Raw genomic sequence first — 18729 nt, 5'->3', positions numbered from 1 at the left:
CCTTAGCGATATAACTCGGTCGCACGACAATATGATCATATACTTAATATATTTAGCGAGTTCGGTACTTCGATTAGAGGCGATATACCTCGGCTCGCTTAAGATAGAGGCGAAAGCGACTCTCAGCCCCTTACATTGTTAGCGAATCATATTCGCTCAGACTCACAATCATTTTAAGAGAGGAAAATACCTTTATCGAGAAGGTTAAAAGAATATCTCTATAGCTACTACTATCTTCATATAATAGACTTTAAACACCGTAAAATAGATACTAAAAGCCTAAAAACAGCCGCAGTTATAAAGACGAATAGTAGTCATAATATAATAGTTGCCAGGTAGAGCCCGGGCTCATAACCTATAGAAATATAAGATAAGATACTTAGTTATTTTAACTATGGAGTTACTATAAAGAAAAGAGCGACTAAATACAAACACGCTAAGGCGTATCACATAATCATATTACGTAATCGCTAAGACGCCAAGAGTCACGTAATCCGAATTTCAACATAGTTTAGATAATATAGATTTTAAGATATTTATTCGCGATATAAATATTTAATTAAAGATTTTATTAATTATAAAACTTACTCTAACTCTTAATTTTATATAATTATATTTTTATAATATATCTTACTCTAAATAAAAAGATTTAAATAGATTTTTATAAGATTTTTTTATAATTTTAATTTTTAGTAAGCGCGATATATTAATATATCTAAAAATCTTTTAAAAAATTTAATTTTTTTTAAAGTAAAAGTAAATTTAGAATTCGATATTCTATATTTAATTATAATTACTTTTTAAAATAAAGAAAATTATAATTCTAGCGCTATTAATACTTTAAAGTTAAATAAAAATAAATTAATTTTATTTTTTATTTTTATAAATAATAATAAGTATTATAATTATTAAATCTTTTTCGCTTTAAATAATAATAAAAATATTTAATATAGTTATTTATTCTAATATATTAATTAATACTTAATATTATATTAAACTTAATCTTCTCTATTAATATATATTAAAAATATATAAAATCTATTAAGATCTTATTATCTATAAGACTTCTATTATAATAAACTTCGATAAATTAAATTTAAATTCTAATTATAATAAAGATTTACTAGATAAAATATTAAAAAAGATAATATTAAATAAATATTATTTTAACTCTAAAGTTATTTTTTAGATATTATTAAAATATAAAATTAAAAAAAAATTAATTAAAGAAAAAAAAAAGGAAAGAAAAGAAAATAATAAATTTAAAAAGTTTTTTAAGCTTTTTAATATATACGCTAGCTTATATCTAATTAATAATATAATTAAATACATAATAATAATAAATTTAAATATTCTAATAAACGAATTAAAGTATAAATATATTTTATAAAGTTTAAATTATTATAATTAATTATTATTCTAAAATCTTTAAAAATATAATTAATATTATAATATCTTTAAATTTAATAATCTATCTCTTTACTAAAGATATAATATAATAATTTTTATAATTAAATTAATAAGTATATAGAATTATAAATATTCGAAATTAATAAATATCTTAATTCTTCTAAATATATAATATCTAATTCTTATAAAAAGCTTTTTATTAATTAATAAGTAGAGGATAGATAATATTATTAAAAATTATTATAATATTTTTATAGATAATTAATATAAAGCTAGAAAGCTCTTCTTAATTAGATTTATTTTAAATAAATTTTAAATAATAATTATAATAAATTTAATAAAACTTTCTTTATAGTATAACTTTATTTAGTATCTAATAATAATATATTAATAAGATTATAATATTTAGATAATAAATTTTAGTCTAAACTTATTAAAGTAATATTAAAGAATAATCTATATTAATCTATAGATAATACTATCTTATTTTTTAAATACTCGATTTATAAATAGCTAATAAAGTCTTTAGTAGAATTAATCGCTACTATATTTATAATATTAATAACTATCTTAATATTAAGAGTATTAAGAAATAGTTAATATAATATTTCGCGTATATCTATTAATAAAGAAAATATATTTTTCTAATTATTTATATAATAAAGTAATTATAGAATAAGAATAGAGATATACTTAATTTAGTATTAATACTATTAATCTATTTTTATTAGATTAAATAATAGATATTTAAGCTTCTTAGATTAAAATATTAAGATCTATATATAGTAGATATATTAATAAAATTAATTTAAAATAAAAATTAAGATTTTTATATATTAAAGTATACTTAAGAAGTATTATATTTATAAATCTAATATACTTATATAGATAGCTATATAAGACTTCATATAAGTAAATACTTTATTTATCTTTTTAGAGATTTTTATATAAGATTATAAAAAAATATAATATAAGAGTAATTAAGTTATAAGAGAGTTATAAAATAATAATTAAATCGATTATATAATCGTTATATAATGATTTTATAATAAATATTAAATTATTATTAGCGAATAATTAGATTATAACGATTATCGTTATAAGTTCTAAGAGAAGTAATCTATAATTTATAACGGTTATATAATTATTATATAATCGTTATATAACCGTTATATAACTAATATATTATCGTTATACTACTAGCATATAACTAGTCGAATACGAGTTATATAATAATTATATACTAGTGCTAGAACTTCATAGAATAATAGAATAGTATTAATAAGTCTTACGACTTTAGTATTAAGCGTATTTTTAATTAAGATAAAAATAATAGAGCGATCTTTTTATTTAATCTTAATAAATTTAATAAAGCGCTATATTATAAAATATTAGCGTATATCTCGCTATTATATTTAAAGATTTTTAAACTCTTTAAATTTAGCGATATAAAGAAATAATTCGCTAAACTTTATATTTAAGCTAGTTTCTTTCGATATAGCTTTAATTTTAATATATTATTTAGAGTGTAAAGAGATTAAGAGCTTATAAGAGAATTAAACTTAATAGATTATATAGTAATATTAAAAAAATCCTCGCTATCGATTAATTCGAGAAATAACTCGCAAATTAATTTAAAAATTATAAAATTATTAGAGAGATAGATAGATATATAATCGCGTTCTTAGCTTTTTAAACGCCTTTTAAATTAATATTAGACTTTATTTAATACTTAATTATATCGAGGGAAATTACGCTTAAAGATACATTTACCCATATATACTTCATTATATAATATATAAAATTATTTTTAAAGAATATCTAGAGATATAATAAGCGCGTATAATCTATAATAACTTTTAAGCTTATCTTAAACTATAAAAAACGTTAATAAACGATTATATTTAGAATATTTAATATTATCTTAATTAGAAGAAGATATTAATATATAATTATATTTAAAGTATATAATATTATCTTAACTAATATAATTAGATAAAGAATTTTTTTAAGATATAATTAAATTTAAAGGTAATTAGATAAATATAGAGTTTATATTAGATAAAAAATTTAAAAGCTCTTTATATCCTTTATTTTACGCGATAATTATATTCTTTATTAATTAAATATCTAATTATTAACTCGATAATCTATTAATTAAGCGATTAATAATATTAGTATAATAATACTTTATTATAATCTATTTAATTAATATAGCTATATTTCGATTAAGAAATAAAAATATTTCTTTATATACTATCTCTTTTATAACTATATTATTTTTATTTATAGATTTAGCGTTTTATAGATAAAATTAATATTATTTAAAGCGCTTAGCTAATTAATTAATTTAATAAAATTATTAATTAATTTAATATTTACACTCTTTATTCTAATTTTCTACTTTTTAATATAGCGATTAAAAATAATAATAGCGAGATTCTTATAAGGATTACGACTATTACGCAATAAGTATAATTTATTATTTAGAGATTAATAAAGCTAAGAGAGTATTATCGAGTTATCTTAAAGTAAATTAATTAAGTATTTAATATTATAATAATATTATTAAGCGATATAATATTATAATAAAACTCTCTTCTATTCTTTAAATACTTAGTTAATAAATTAGCTAGCTTATAAATAATATACTAAATAAATATCTTACGATTTAAGCTTATAATCTATTAAAAGTAATAAATAAAATACTTAATTAATTAGATTTAACTGTAGAGAGCATTACGAATATATATATTACCAAGCCTCGACAAACCTTCCTCGCCTCGGTAAACCTTTTAATTCAGTTAGGTGACACATTTCGACATAATTCTCTTTTATAATTTAATAATAATAATAAAATTTAAGTTATTTAAAGTAGAATAGTAAAGATACTAAATAATAAAGATATAATTAAATTTAATACGCTTAAAAGTTAAATTAATAATTATCTAAATAAATTAAATAATAGTATATTCTAGCGAGAAGATAAGCTTTATATTTATCTTATTTATTAGTTTACAATTTTAAATATAATAAATAAAATAGATATTATAAATCTTATTTAACTTAATGGAAAAGAGAAAAATAAGAAAATTAGTTTTTAATTTTAATTTAGATAATATATTAATAATATTAATATAAATATTTTTAAAACAAATCGCGAAATCTAATATATCTTTATATTAATTAAGATTTAATTTAAGTAATTAATAATAAAAATTATTAAGAGTATTAAAATCCTTAGACTTATTATTAATAATAATAATCTCTTATAAAAAATAAGTATTAATTTTACTTTTTAGATTTAATAGTAGATTATTATTAATATAATTTTAAATAATTTTAATAGTTAATTTATACTCTAATTTTTATTTAATAACTTTATTTTTAATAATATTAATAAGCTTTATAATTTTAATATTAAATATATCTTTAATTAAGATAAAAATAATAAAATAATCTTTTTATTTAATTTTAATAAATTTAATAAAATATTATATTATAAGATATTAATATATATCTTACTATTATATTTAAAAGTCTTTAAATTTTTTAAGCTTAATAATATAAAGAGATAACTTACTAAATTTTATATTTAAATTAATTTCTTTTAATATAATTTTAATTTTAATATATTATTTAAAATACGAAGAGATTAAGAGTTTATAAAAGAATTAAATTTAATAAATTATATAATAATATTAAAGAGATTCTCGCTATTAATTAATTCGAGAAATAATTTATAAATTAAATTATTAGAAGTTATAGAGTTATTAGAGAGATAAATAGATATATAATTATATTTTTAATTTTCTAAATATTTTCTAAATTAATATTAAGCTTTATTTAATATCTAATTATATTAAAAAAAATTATATTTAACAATATATCTATTTACGCGTGCTTTATTATATAATATATAAAATTATTTTTAAAAAATATTTAAAGATATAATAGATATATATAATCTATAATAATTTTTAGATTTATCTTAAATTATAAAAAATATTAATAAATAATTATATTTAAAATATTTAAAATTATTTTAATTAAAAAAAGGTATTAATATATAATTATATTTAAAATATATAATATTATCTTAATTAATATAATTAGATAAATTTTTTTTAAGATATAATAAAATTTAAAAATAATTAAATAGATATAAAATCTATATTAAATAAGAAATTTAAAAACTCTTTATACTCTTCATTTTATGCGATAGTTATATTCTTTATTAATTAGATATTTAATTATTAATTTAATAATCTATTAATTAAGCGATTAATAATATTAATATAATAATACTTTATTATAATCTATTTAATTAATATAATTATATTTTAATTAAAAAATAATAATTTTTATTATATATTATCTCTTTTATAATTATATTATTTCTATTTATAAATTTAATATTTTATAAATAAAATTAATATTATTTAAAGCGCTTAATTAATTAATTAGCTTAATAATTTTTTTAATTAACTTAATATTTAAACTCTTTATCTTAATTTCTTATTTTTTAATATAATAATTAAAAATAATAATAACGAGATTTTTATAAAAGTTATAATTATTATATAATAAATATAATTTATTATTTAAAAATTAATAAAGCTTAGAAAATATTATTAAATTATCTTAAAGTAAATTAATTAAATATTTAATATTATAATAATATTATTAAGCGATATAATATTATAATAAAGCTCTTCTCTATTTTTTAAGCACTTAATTAATAAATTAGCTACCTTACGAGAGCTACTACACATAAGTATTTACTATTAATAGAAAATTAATAGATTATTAGCTATAATTATACGATTTGTATAATAAGAACTATACACCGGATACATTTAGATTTTACATTCTATATAACGTATGTCGAATAGAGTTATATAAAATTTTATATTCATAGCAGATTCAGCGGTATTTATTATTAATGGATAGTTAATGGATAGTTAATGGAATATGAAAGAGATATCGATTTATTATTATTTTAATACTACGCTATAAAGTAATATATTAATATATTACTAGTAGAGAATTAATGGCTAGCGGTAATATATGAAATTTTTCGAAAATTTCTTTAAGTCCCATAGCCCTATAGGGCTATATATCTTACTTATATATTAAATTTCGAGAAAAATCCAAAAATCGAAAAATAAATCACGTGACGTTGATGAATAGGCTATTATAAGCGAACCGAGATACCCGAATTAGTACAAACCTTAATATATAGTAAGGGAATTACGAAATAATTATCTATTTATTTCGAATATCGAATAATTTAATATTATAGAAATTCTAATATCAATAAAAAGTTGATTGAAAGTTGACTGAAAGTTATAATAAATGTCGAGTTGATAGTATAGTCACGTGACATACCCTAATGGTATATTTCCTCTAAGGTAATTTATAAATATTATATTAAATAAATACTCTATAATTTAAATTTATAATCTATTAAAAGTAATAAATAAAATATTTAATTAATTAGATTTAATTATAGAGAGTATTATAAATATATATATCGCTAAATCTTAATAAATCTTTCTTATCTCGATAAACCTTTTAATTTAATTAGATAATACATTTTGATAATATTTAAACTTATAAGTATTATAATTATTATAAGAAGAATTAATATAATAATATTAAATATATTATTTTAAATTTTAAATTTAAGAAATAAGATAGTAATAATAATAGAGAAAATGGCGATAATTATAAAGGCCGCGATAATTATAATAATAAAAATAAAAATAAAAATAAAAAAATCTAAAATAATAAAATTATTATTAATCGTTAATCTAGTAATATTAAAGTTATTATAGCGTATATCTAATTAGCGATAATATATAGTTTTATAATATATATTAACTTTAATTTAAAGAATATTATATATCTTATTATTAATTCTTAATTCTTATAAAGATAAATCTATTATTTCTTTATTTAAAAAGACTTAAAGATTATAAGTTAAATTTCTTCGATATTTATAATCGTTAGTTATATTATTATATTTATAATTTATTAATAATATTTATATTTAATATATTACTTATAACTTCTTAACTTTTTAAATCTTTATTTTATTTAATTAATAAAATTAATAGCTTAGCTATAACTATAGACTTTAAATATATTAAATTTAAATATAAAAGTTTTAGAAGTAAATAAATTCTATATATAGAAGATATCTAATATATTCTTAATAATAATTTTAATCTAATTTCTTAAAAGTAACTTAAAAATTAAAACTATTCTCTTTAATTTATATTTAAAAATATTAAAATAAAAAAGTATAGTATTATTTTTAGATATTAGCGTAATTATCTTTATACGCTAAACGTATAAATAGAGATTCTTATATACTTAATAATTATTAATAAAAATATCTCTATTTATAATAAGTTTACTATATTTATATCTAAATCTAAATCTAAATCTAAATTCTTATTCTTATTTATTAATATTCTAGATTCTTAAATTAATAAGAAAATCTTATATATATAATACGCTTATTATAATTACTTAGAGTTTTAAAATCTTAAGAAATTAGCTAAAATATATATCGAAATAAATTTATTTATTTTATTCTCTAAGAATATATATAAATTATATAATATTATTAATATAAAGGTTAAATTATATAAGCGTTATATAATATTAAATTATTAAAAAAATAATCTAATCTATAGTAATCTTTAAAGGTCTTTTTTTATTTTTTATAATAATTATAAATAGATAGTAATCTTTTTAAATAATAAAACGCTTTATTTCGCTATATTCTTATTTTCTAATAAAAATAATCTTATAATTCTTATAGCTTTTAAATTTTTTCTAAATTAAATCGAGTATAGAAATTATATTTATATTAAGTTTTATAGCGATTATAATTTCGAGTACGATAATTATAATATATATACTTTTCGACTTATTAAAGAAATTATTTAGAAAAATATTATATTTAGTAATTTTTAAATAAATAGTAAATTTAAATATTTTAATTAAATGATATATGTGATATAAGACTAGCGTTATATTTAAAGAGAGTAAACTATTATAAAAATATTAATCGAAATTCGCGTAGATTTCTAATTATCTATATAATTTATAATCGATATTAAAAAAGAATATTACTCTTTATAAGGCCTTTATAAACTATTTATTTAATATTTTATATTTTTAAATTATTAAATAGATTAATTTCTATTAAATATATCTATTAAATATTAATTAAATTAAATATAAAAATTATATTTATAAAAAACGCTTAATTAATTATAAAGCTAATCGATTTTATTATATATTAATATTAAATAATAAAATTTAAATTTATTTGAATATAATTTAAATTAATAACGTTCTTTTTAAATCTATTTTATTTAAACTTAATCATATTAGAGAAAAAGAGATTAATAATTAAAATCTATTTAAGAATAAAAATAAGCGTTATATAAATTAGTATATATAAAAGAATAAGATAGAGCTAAGCTTAAAAACCTTGAATTTATATATATAATCAATTATCAATTCGAGTTCGCTACGCTCTTTAATTAAACCGATTAAATTATCGCGAGTAAATAAATTAGGGTCCGCAATTATCAAAATCTCGCCCTTTTACGCCTCTCTTATTAAAAAAATAGATATATATTATTAATATATAGAATTACTTTTTTATTTTCTATTAAAATTTTTTAATTTTTTTTTTAATTTTTAAAGCGCTATTTATGCTTTTCGAATTTTTAAGAATTTCAAAATTTAGTCTTATAATTATTAAAGCGTAAGAAATTCAAATATCGCTTATCAAAGTTCACTCACCAAAGATCGCTCACCAAAGATCGCTTACCTACTTACTCGATAGCCCTAATTAAAAAAATGATTATAAATTTAATTTATAGGCCTTTACTCGTTAGTATATATAATAGAATAAGGTAGGGCTAAGCTTGAAAACCTTGAATTTGTATGTGCAGCCAATTATTAATTCGGGTTCGCTACGCTTTTTAACTAGATCGGCTGAGTCATTGTGGGTAAATAAATTAGCGTCCGCAATTATCAAAATCTCGCCCTCCCGCGTCTCCCTCATTAAAAAAAATATAGGTGTACATTATTGATATATAAAATAACTTTTTTGTTTTCTATTAAAATTTTGAGATTTTTTTTTTAAATTATAGAACGAAATATGGGCTTTTAGATAAAAAAGAATTTTCAAATTTAGTCTTATAATTATTAAAGCGCGAGGAATTCAAATATTGCTCACCAAAGTTCGCTCGACAGCCCTGATCAAAAAACAGGTGCACATTATTTAATTTTAGAATAACTTTTTTGTTTTCTATGAAAATTTTGAGATTTTTTTTTAAATTATAGAACGAAATATGGGCTTTTAGATAAAAAAAGAATTTTTAAATTTAGTCTTATAATTATTAAAGCGCGAGGAATTCAAATATTGCTCACCAAAGTTCGCTCGACAGCCCTGATCAAAAAACAGGTGCACATTATTTAATTTTAGAATAACTTTTTTGTTTTCTATGAAAACTTTGAGATTTTGATTTTAAATTATAGAACGTAATGTGGGCTTTCAGATAAAAAAAGAATTACTAAGTTTAGTCTTATAGATATTTATAGGCAAGGAATTCAAATATCACTCACCAAAGATCGCTCATCAAAGACCGCTCATCAAATTTACTCGACAGCCCTAATCAAAAAAAAACGGTTATGAATTTAATTCATAGGCCTTTACTCGTAATTAATAATAAGTTATAGTATCTTCTTAAGTAATTAGACTATAGTTTATAAGATAATATCTAATATAAACTCGAGAATCTAGATTTCATTATAAATCTTATTAAAGAATACGAAAGAATATATATAAAATCGATATTCTTATAAGAAAAATATCGTAATATAATAGTTACGAAAGAATTAAAGATCTCTATAAAAATACTTTCTTAGCGACTTTCTTAATAATTACTTTTCTAGCGATTAAAAATAATATCTTAAATTGTTATTATTGGAATTCGGATTACGTGACTCTTGGCGTCTTGACGGTTATATGATATGATTATATGATACGCCTTAGTATATCTGTATTTAGTCGCTCTTTTCTTTTATAGAACTCTCTAATTAATATAACTAAGTATTTTATCTTATATTTTAATAAATTATAAACTCGAGCTTTACTCGATAACTATTTTAGTTATTTTATAATCTATCTATTATTTATTATAGTTATAACTACTTTTAGCGTATTTATTATATTAATATTTATTAAATAATAATAGTTATAATCGCGGAGAATCTTTTTTTATTAATTTTTATAATATAGATATTTTTTATTCTAAGATAATTATTTTAGCTAGATAATATACGCTAAATATACTTTTAATAAAAAGAGTAAGAGTCGCGAGTAAAGGGGGTTATATCGAATTTATTAATATATTAATATATTATATTAATAATTTATCGTATAAACTCTTATATTATTTTTAATATAAAATAATTTTAAATAAATTAAAGTATATTATATTTAACTATATAATATTAAAGTTATTATATATTATAATAGAATATTATATATCTATATTTTTTTATTATATAGCTATTATAATTACTAGAATACGCTAAAGATAAGAGATAATATATTCTTATTCTTATATTTCACTATATTAAAAATTAATAATAAGTAATTAAACTCTAATATTTTATTATATAATTTCTATAATAAAAGTTAAAATTTAATCTAAGATAACAATATAACGTTAAAAGAGAAAATAATTTATATTTTATATATTTAATATATTAATATATAAAGAAGAATTATTCTCTATTATAATAATCGAAAAATAATTATTTTTTATATTTATAAAAATAAGATAATCTCGCGAAGAAGTTTTAGTCAAATTTAATAAGCGAGCGAAGTAAAATTATAAATAATTTTATATTTAATTTTAATTAATTTCTTTAATAAAAGAGTTAATTAATAAAAGATATTATATTATAAATATAATAGAGAGTAATTAAGATAATCGCGATAATAATATAAAGAATAAAATTTAATTAAACTTTCTTTTAAATATAAAAAAAATAAAAATTCTATTAAGTTATTATATATTTAGATTATATTTTTCTCTAATATCTATAAATTAAAGTTTATCTTTTTAAAGTATTATTAATTATATTTATAATTATAATATAAGATTTCTTTTTAAATAACGCTTTAAATTATATTAAATTAATTTTAAAGCTTAATAAAACTTTCTCTATATATTTTAAATAATTATAAATATTTTAAATATAAATAATATCGATAGCGAGTATACTTTAATCTCTCGCGTTAATTCTATTATTATATCAAATTAATTTACTTTTAAATTCTTATTAGAGTTAATTTTAAATAAAAAACTCTTTAAATTTAAAATAAAATTAATAAAATTAATTTTATTTACTCTATTTATTTTATTAAGCTCTATTATATTATAAATCTTATTTTTAAATTTAAATTCTTATTAAAGCTTTATCTTATTAAATTTTAAAAATTAAATTAATTTTTTATAAATAATAATATATTTAAATATATCGATATTAAATTTTTAATTAATTTAAATTAATTTTATTAAATTTCTATATTTAAAAATATTTCTAATTATTATAAATAAAAGCGAGATATATAAAATTTCTTTATTTTATTAGATCTCTAATATTATATTAAAATTAATATAATTTAATTAATCTTTTATTTAGTAATTATTATAAAAATTATAATTAAATAATAATTTATAAGAAATATTCTTAAGATTATTATCGATATAGATATTATAATATAAATTAAAATATACTATAAATTCTATATTATAATAGAAACTCGCTATAAAAATAACTCACGCGATTTTATTAAAAGCTATATTAATATTATAATTATTTAAAAAAATTTAAAAGAATATAAATCTTATAAATTAAATATTTTTAGCCCTACTATTTAAAAACTAAAATCTCTTATTTTTATTATTTATAAAAATAAATTATAAATCTATATTAATTAATTTATTAATTTATTATATAAAATTAATAATTTATTTAAGAAAATTATTATTATTATTAATAAGACTTAGAAGATTTATTATTTTTATAAAAGTTTAGATAATTAATATACTTAATATTATAAAATCTATAATTAAAATTATAACCTTTATAATAAAAATAAGTTTTTAAAATTTATATTAATTTACGCTAGAATATAATAATTTAATATTATTTCTAATTTTATTATTTTTATTAAATTCTTTAATATTTATATAATAGCTATTTATATTAAAATAAGTATTTTTACTTTTATTTCTATAATATCTATATTAATTAAATATTATATTTAAAATAATATTAATTTTATTAACTTTTATATTTAGATATAAATCTATAAATTCTATATTATTTATAATAAAAAATTTTATTTTATTAAAAAGTATCTTAAATAATTAAAATATAAACGCGTTTATAATGAATTTTAAATCTCTAATAATAGAGATTATAATAATTATAATAATTAAGATAAAAAAGATAATTAAAAAAATAATAATATTAATATTAAATTTAAATCTAAAAAGTTTAAAAAGAAAAAGAATTAATTTTTTAATATTAAGATAGTTATTATAATTATCTAATTTATAATAATATATTACTTTATTACTTATATCGCTATCGCGCTTATTATTAACTTCTAAATCTTAAATAATAAAATTTATAAATTTTCTAAAATTAAACTTTTAAATAGAGTTTTTATTATTATATTTTTTATTATTATAATAATATTCTCTTTTTAATTTTATAATTATATATATATTTAATATATTACTTATAATTTCTTAATTTTTAAATTCTTCTCTAAATTTTAGAAATTTTATTCTATTAATAAACTTATCGATAATAATTATATAATTATCGATTTTAATAATATTAATTTTAAATATAAAATAAAGAATATTAAATATATTTAAATTTTTAATAATATCTAATATATATCTAAATATAACTTTAATTTAATTTTTAAGAAATAATTAAAAAAATAATAATACTCGCTTTTTTTTATTTTTAATAATCTTTCTATAAAAAAGTAGTAATTTTTCTTTAAATATATTTAAAGTTATTTTTATATATTGAATATTTAAAGAAATATTCTTCTAATCTTAATCGTTATTAATAAAGAAATTCTTATCTATAATAAATTCTCTATTAAGTTTATAAAGCTTTCTAATAAGTAAAAGTCTTAAATTAATAAGAATATTTTATATATATAATATACTTATATAGATTATTTAGATACTTAGAATATTAAGAAGATAATTAAAATATATATTAAAATAAATCTTTTTAAATCTTCTTTTAATAATATCTATAAGTTATATTTTATAGTTAATCTTAAAATAAAATTTTATAAATACTATATTATCTTTGAAAGATAAAAGAATAATTTAATTTATATTAATCTTTAGAGATTATTTAACACTTTTTATAATAATTATATATTTATAATTATTTTTCTAAATAATTTTATTTTATATTTTAATATTTATCTTCTATTAAATAAATTTAATAAGTTTATTCTTATTATATTTAAATTCTTTTTTAATAATATAAAATATATTTATTATTATTATATTTATCTTCGCTTTAATTATAATATAAAATTATAAAATTATAAAATAAAAGTCTTTTATTTATTTAAAAGAATTATTTAAAAAGATATTATATTAAGTAATCTTTAAATAAATAATAAATTTAAATAATTAAGTATTATTATTTAATATAAAGCTAATATAATATTTAAAAAAAAATCTATTATAGAAGTATTAAATCGAATTTATCTATATTAAGAATTATTTATATAATTACTAACTTATAATTAAGCGAGATATTACTTCTTTTAAAATTTATATTAATTTTTTTTCTAATATTTCTTATTTATATATTATTAAATAAATAGATTTTTATTAAATTATATTTAAAGTTATTAGCTAAAAAAAAAATTAAGACTATAGAATTAAGAAATAAGTTATAAATTATTAAGACTATTTCTATTATATACTCTTAAATAGCGATAAAATTATTATTATTTTAAATATTAAATAATTTAATAATATCTTTTTTAAGTTTATATATTTTATTTTAAAGAAGAATATATATAATAATATTAGAATAATAGTTTATTATAATAATCGCTAGCTTATTAAAATTATTAATTATTCTAAAAATTACTTTTTCTCTTTATTTATAATTTTAAAAAAGAATTATTAAAAGAAATAAATAACTTTTATTAAAAATAAAGCTAATAATTTATTTAATTTTATTTAAATTTTTAAAAGAGCTTAACTAATAGTTTTAGTTAATTTAAAATCTTTAGAAAAATAATTATCTAATATATTTAATAATAGAACTCTCTCTATAATCTCTATAATAATACTTTCTAAATTTATTATTTACTTTATAAATAATTATAATTTAATTTTAGCGATAAATTATCTATTTAATATCTTAAGAGTATATAAAAAACTTTCTTTAAATTCTCTAGCGCTATTAATAAAAGTCTTCTCTTTTAAATTCTATAAATTTTAAATTTATAAAAAAATTATATTAAATTCTTATTATAAGATATATTAGAAAATTACTATAAAAAAAGAAGTTAACTTACTTATTATTAATAAAATTTAAACTCTAATAAATCTTCTATTAAATATATATATTTTAAGAAATTAATAGATCTATAAGCTTAAGCGTAATTTTATAAGAAAAATTATATAATATAAAGCTCGTTAAATTATTTATAATTTTAAATAATAAAAAAAAATCTATTTTAATAAAATCTTTATTTTTATTATAAAGTCTATAAGCTATAAAGCGATCTTTATATTAATAATTATTTTAAATTAAAAGCTTAAATAAATAGATATTAAAATTACTTTTCTATATAATAATATTAAAATAATAATTTATATTATTTAATTTATTAGCTTTAAGATTAAAGATTAAAAGAATAAGATATATAAGTTTATTAAGATATTTTATAATCTAAAATAATCTTTTAGAGTTTAATATAATATTTTTATAATTTATTTTAAAAAACTAAGTTTTAAATCTATTATTATTAATTTCTTTATATTTATTAATAATATTATTATTATCACTATCTATATAAATAATATTCTATTTATAAATTTTAATAAAATTAAAATATAAAATATTAAGAATAAACTTAATAAGAAGTTCGAAATAATTAATTTAAAATTTTATATCTATTATCTTAATATAATAATTATTAAAAAATTTATTAATTAAATTTTATATCTTAATTAAAAAGATTATATTAAGAAATTTCTAAAGAAATATAATATATTAAGCTTTACGCTATTATCTACTCTTATTAATAATAATAAATTTTATATTACTAAAAATAATTTTATCTCTATCGATTAATCTCGCTATATTTATTAATTAATTATAAGATTATTTATATATATAATATTAGATATTTAATTTAATATTATATTTATTATTTTAATAGTTTTTAAATATATTTTAAATTTTAATAAATCTTATTAAAAGGTTATTAAGCGTATCTTTCGATATCTAAATAATATTAAAAATTAATAATTAATATTTAAAGAAGATCTAAAATTATTTATTAGTTATATAGATATAAATTAAGCGAATAATTAGAATATTTAATATTCTATCTCTAATTATATCTTTAATATAAATAATATTATTATCAATTAATTATTAAAATAATAGTTTATTATAATATTATTCTTTTATAAGATTAAATATATTAATTAAATATAGATTATTATAAAAATAATTTAATTATATAAACTTCTTAATTAATTTAATTTTAGCGTTAAGTATATATAGACTATTATTATTTACTATAATAATTAGAATATTATAACTTTTATTAAAAATCTTTAATTTTATATATATATTAAATATATCAATATTTAATATTACTATATATAAGAATAAGTTATTATTAATATCGTTACTTTTAAATATATCTCTACTAAATAATAAATAATTAATAAATTTATTAAAGTATTATTTAAGAATAAATTTAAAAAGTTTTATATATTAATTAAACTAAAATAACGTCTATAATATTATCTATTTAGAAAAACTACTCTAACTTTAAAGAAGCTATTTTATTAATTTTTATAGTTTAAATAATTTATTTAAGTCACCCGCCGAGCCTTAGACTTAATATAAACTCGCTATTTTATATCGAAATAGTTAATCGCTATTAAATCTTTAAGACTCTTTTAAAATACTTTATCTATATTACTATTATTATTAATTACTATTACTAAGAACTAGATATCTAAAATAACTCTATAAAAGCTTTATAGCTAGTCGTAATATATAGAACGGAGAATTTCTTCTAATTATTTTATTTAATCACCTTCACGAATATCCTCCGGTCTTAAATCAATCGATTTTTAATATACACCAGATAGCCTGAAAATAAAATTTTCGAAAAACCGCCTTTTAATAAAAAGTGGAATTTGAAGGTTTAATATAATCGTTTTCAGATTTTAACTTTTTACTTTAGTCACCCGGCGCTAAACTTACTTTAACTACTCAGCTTAAACTTCACTTTAACTATTTAATTTTAACACTATTATCGTTAAATTTCATATCTATCGAATTTCGTATATAAAAGAATATATGCGAAGAGGAGTGTTAAAATTCGAATTACGTGACTCTTAGCGTCTTAGCGATTATATAATATAATTACGTGATATGCCTTAGTGTATTTATATCTAGTCGCTCTTTTCTTTCATAGAACTCTCTAGTTAATATAACTAAGTGTTCTATCTCATATTTTAATAGTTATTCCGTTAACTCCCTTATAAGAAAAACGTTATAATATAATAATTACGAAAATACTAAAGGCCTCTATAAAAACACTTTTTTAGCGATTTTCCTAATAATCACTTTTCTAGCGATTAAGAATAATATTTTAAATTATTATTTCGCTAACTTCGAGAATTTAGAATTCGAGTTCTAAATAGTTATCTAATACTATCGCCGAATCTCGCTAATTAATAATTATATTATTATTCACTATAATAACATCGAGAAGAAGTAAAAGAATCGCCGAATTATAAGAAACGTTATTATTCTTTAATAGAAGAGATATAGCCGCAGCGAGGGCGCTATCTTTCTTTCATTTCCCGATATCTAATATGAAATTTAGCCTTATTAAGTAAGGCTTAATAAGACTTAGTATACGAGTATATTAGTAAGTAGATCCCCTTTAGCTAGATAACCAATTAATTCACCTATACATCAGCTGTCATAGCATGCTTTCATATCACTATCGAGCGAACTTTAGTAACTTTCCAGAGGTGTCGCCGGCGACGGTGGCACGTTCTAGAGGCGCTGGCAGCGACGTCTTACTAGCAATACTTAAGTTTATATATAATATCTTAATATAATAACTCTAAGAGCTTAGTACTTAAGGAATCTAATTATAAACTCTTAATTATTTCTTAATAAAGTATCTTTATATCTCTATTAAATATTTAAAAGAAATAAAATAACTATATAATAAACGAAGTCTTTTTATTACTCTAATAAGCTATTTTACTTAATATCTCGCTATTACTATATCGTCTTTTAAGGCGTATATATATTATAATATAAAAAACTTTTTTATTAAGATAAAGTAATTAAAAAAAGTAATAATTAAAATTTAAGAGTTAAGAGTCTTATTAAAAAATCTATTCTAAAAAATCTAAATTAAAATATAATATAGATAATTAATATATTATATTAATTATTAATATAACGCTATAATATTAATATCTAACTCTATTAAAATTATTATAGAAGAGTTTTCTCTAAATTAATAATTTAAAATTATTAATAAATAATTTATTAAGGATTAGCTAAGTAATAAAGAAGTATAAGAAAATAATATATCATTAAAATGTAGTCTATTTTTAAATAAGTTATAATTTAATAATAAAGTAATTTTAATATCTATTAAATCTTATTAATCTTCTTTCTTTTATTATAAAAAATATTTTAATCTAAACTCTCTAAAGAGATAAACTATTAAAAAAGAGAATATTAATTAATATATACTTAAGAAAAAGAAGAGAAAAAAGTGAAAGAGAGTTAAAAAGAATAAATAGTATAAGAAGAGATAGAAGATAGTAGAGAAGGTAAAACTAAGAGATAAAGATTTTTTTTAATTCTATAAATTCTATAAATAGAATTATTAATTATAAAATTATAATAGATTAATAAGAAAAATAG

Source organism: Letharia lupina (assembly GCF_014066315.1).
Source record: "Letharia lupina isolate WasteWater1 chromosome Unknown contig_12, whole genome shotgun sequence".
Lineage (NCBI taxonomy): Eukaryota > Fungi > Ascomycota > Lecanoromycetes > Lecanorales > Parmeliaceae > Letharia > Letharia lupina.
This window is presented reverse-complemented; position numbering follows the sequence as displayed.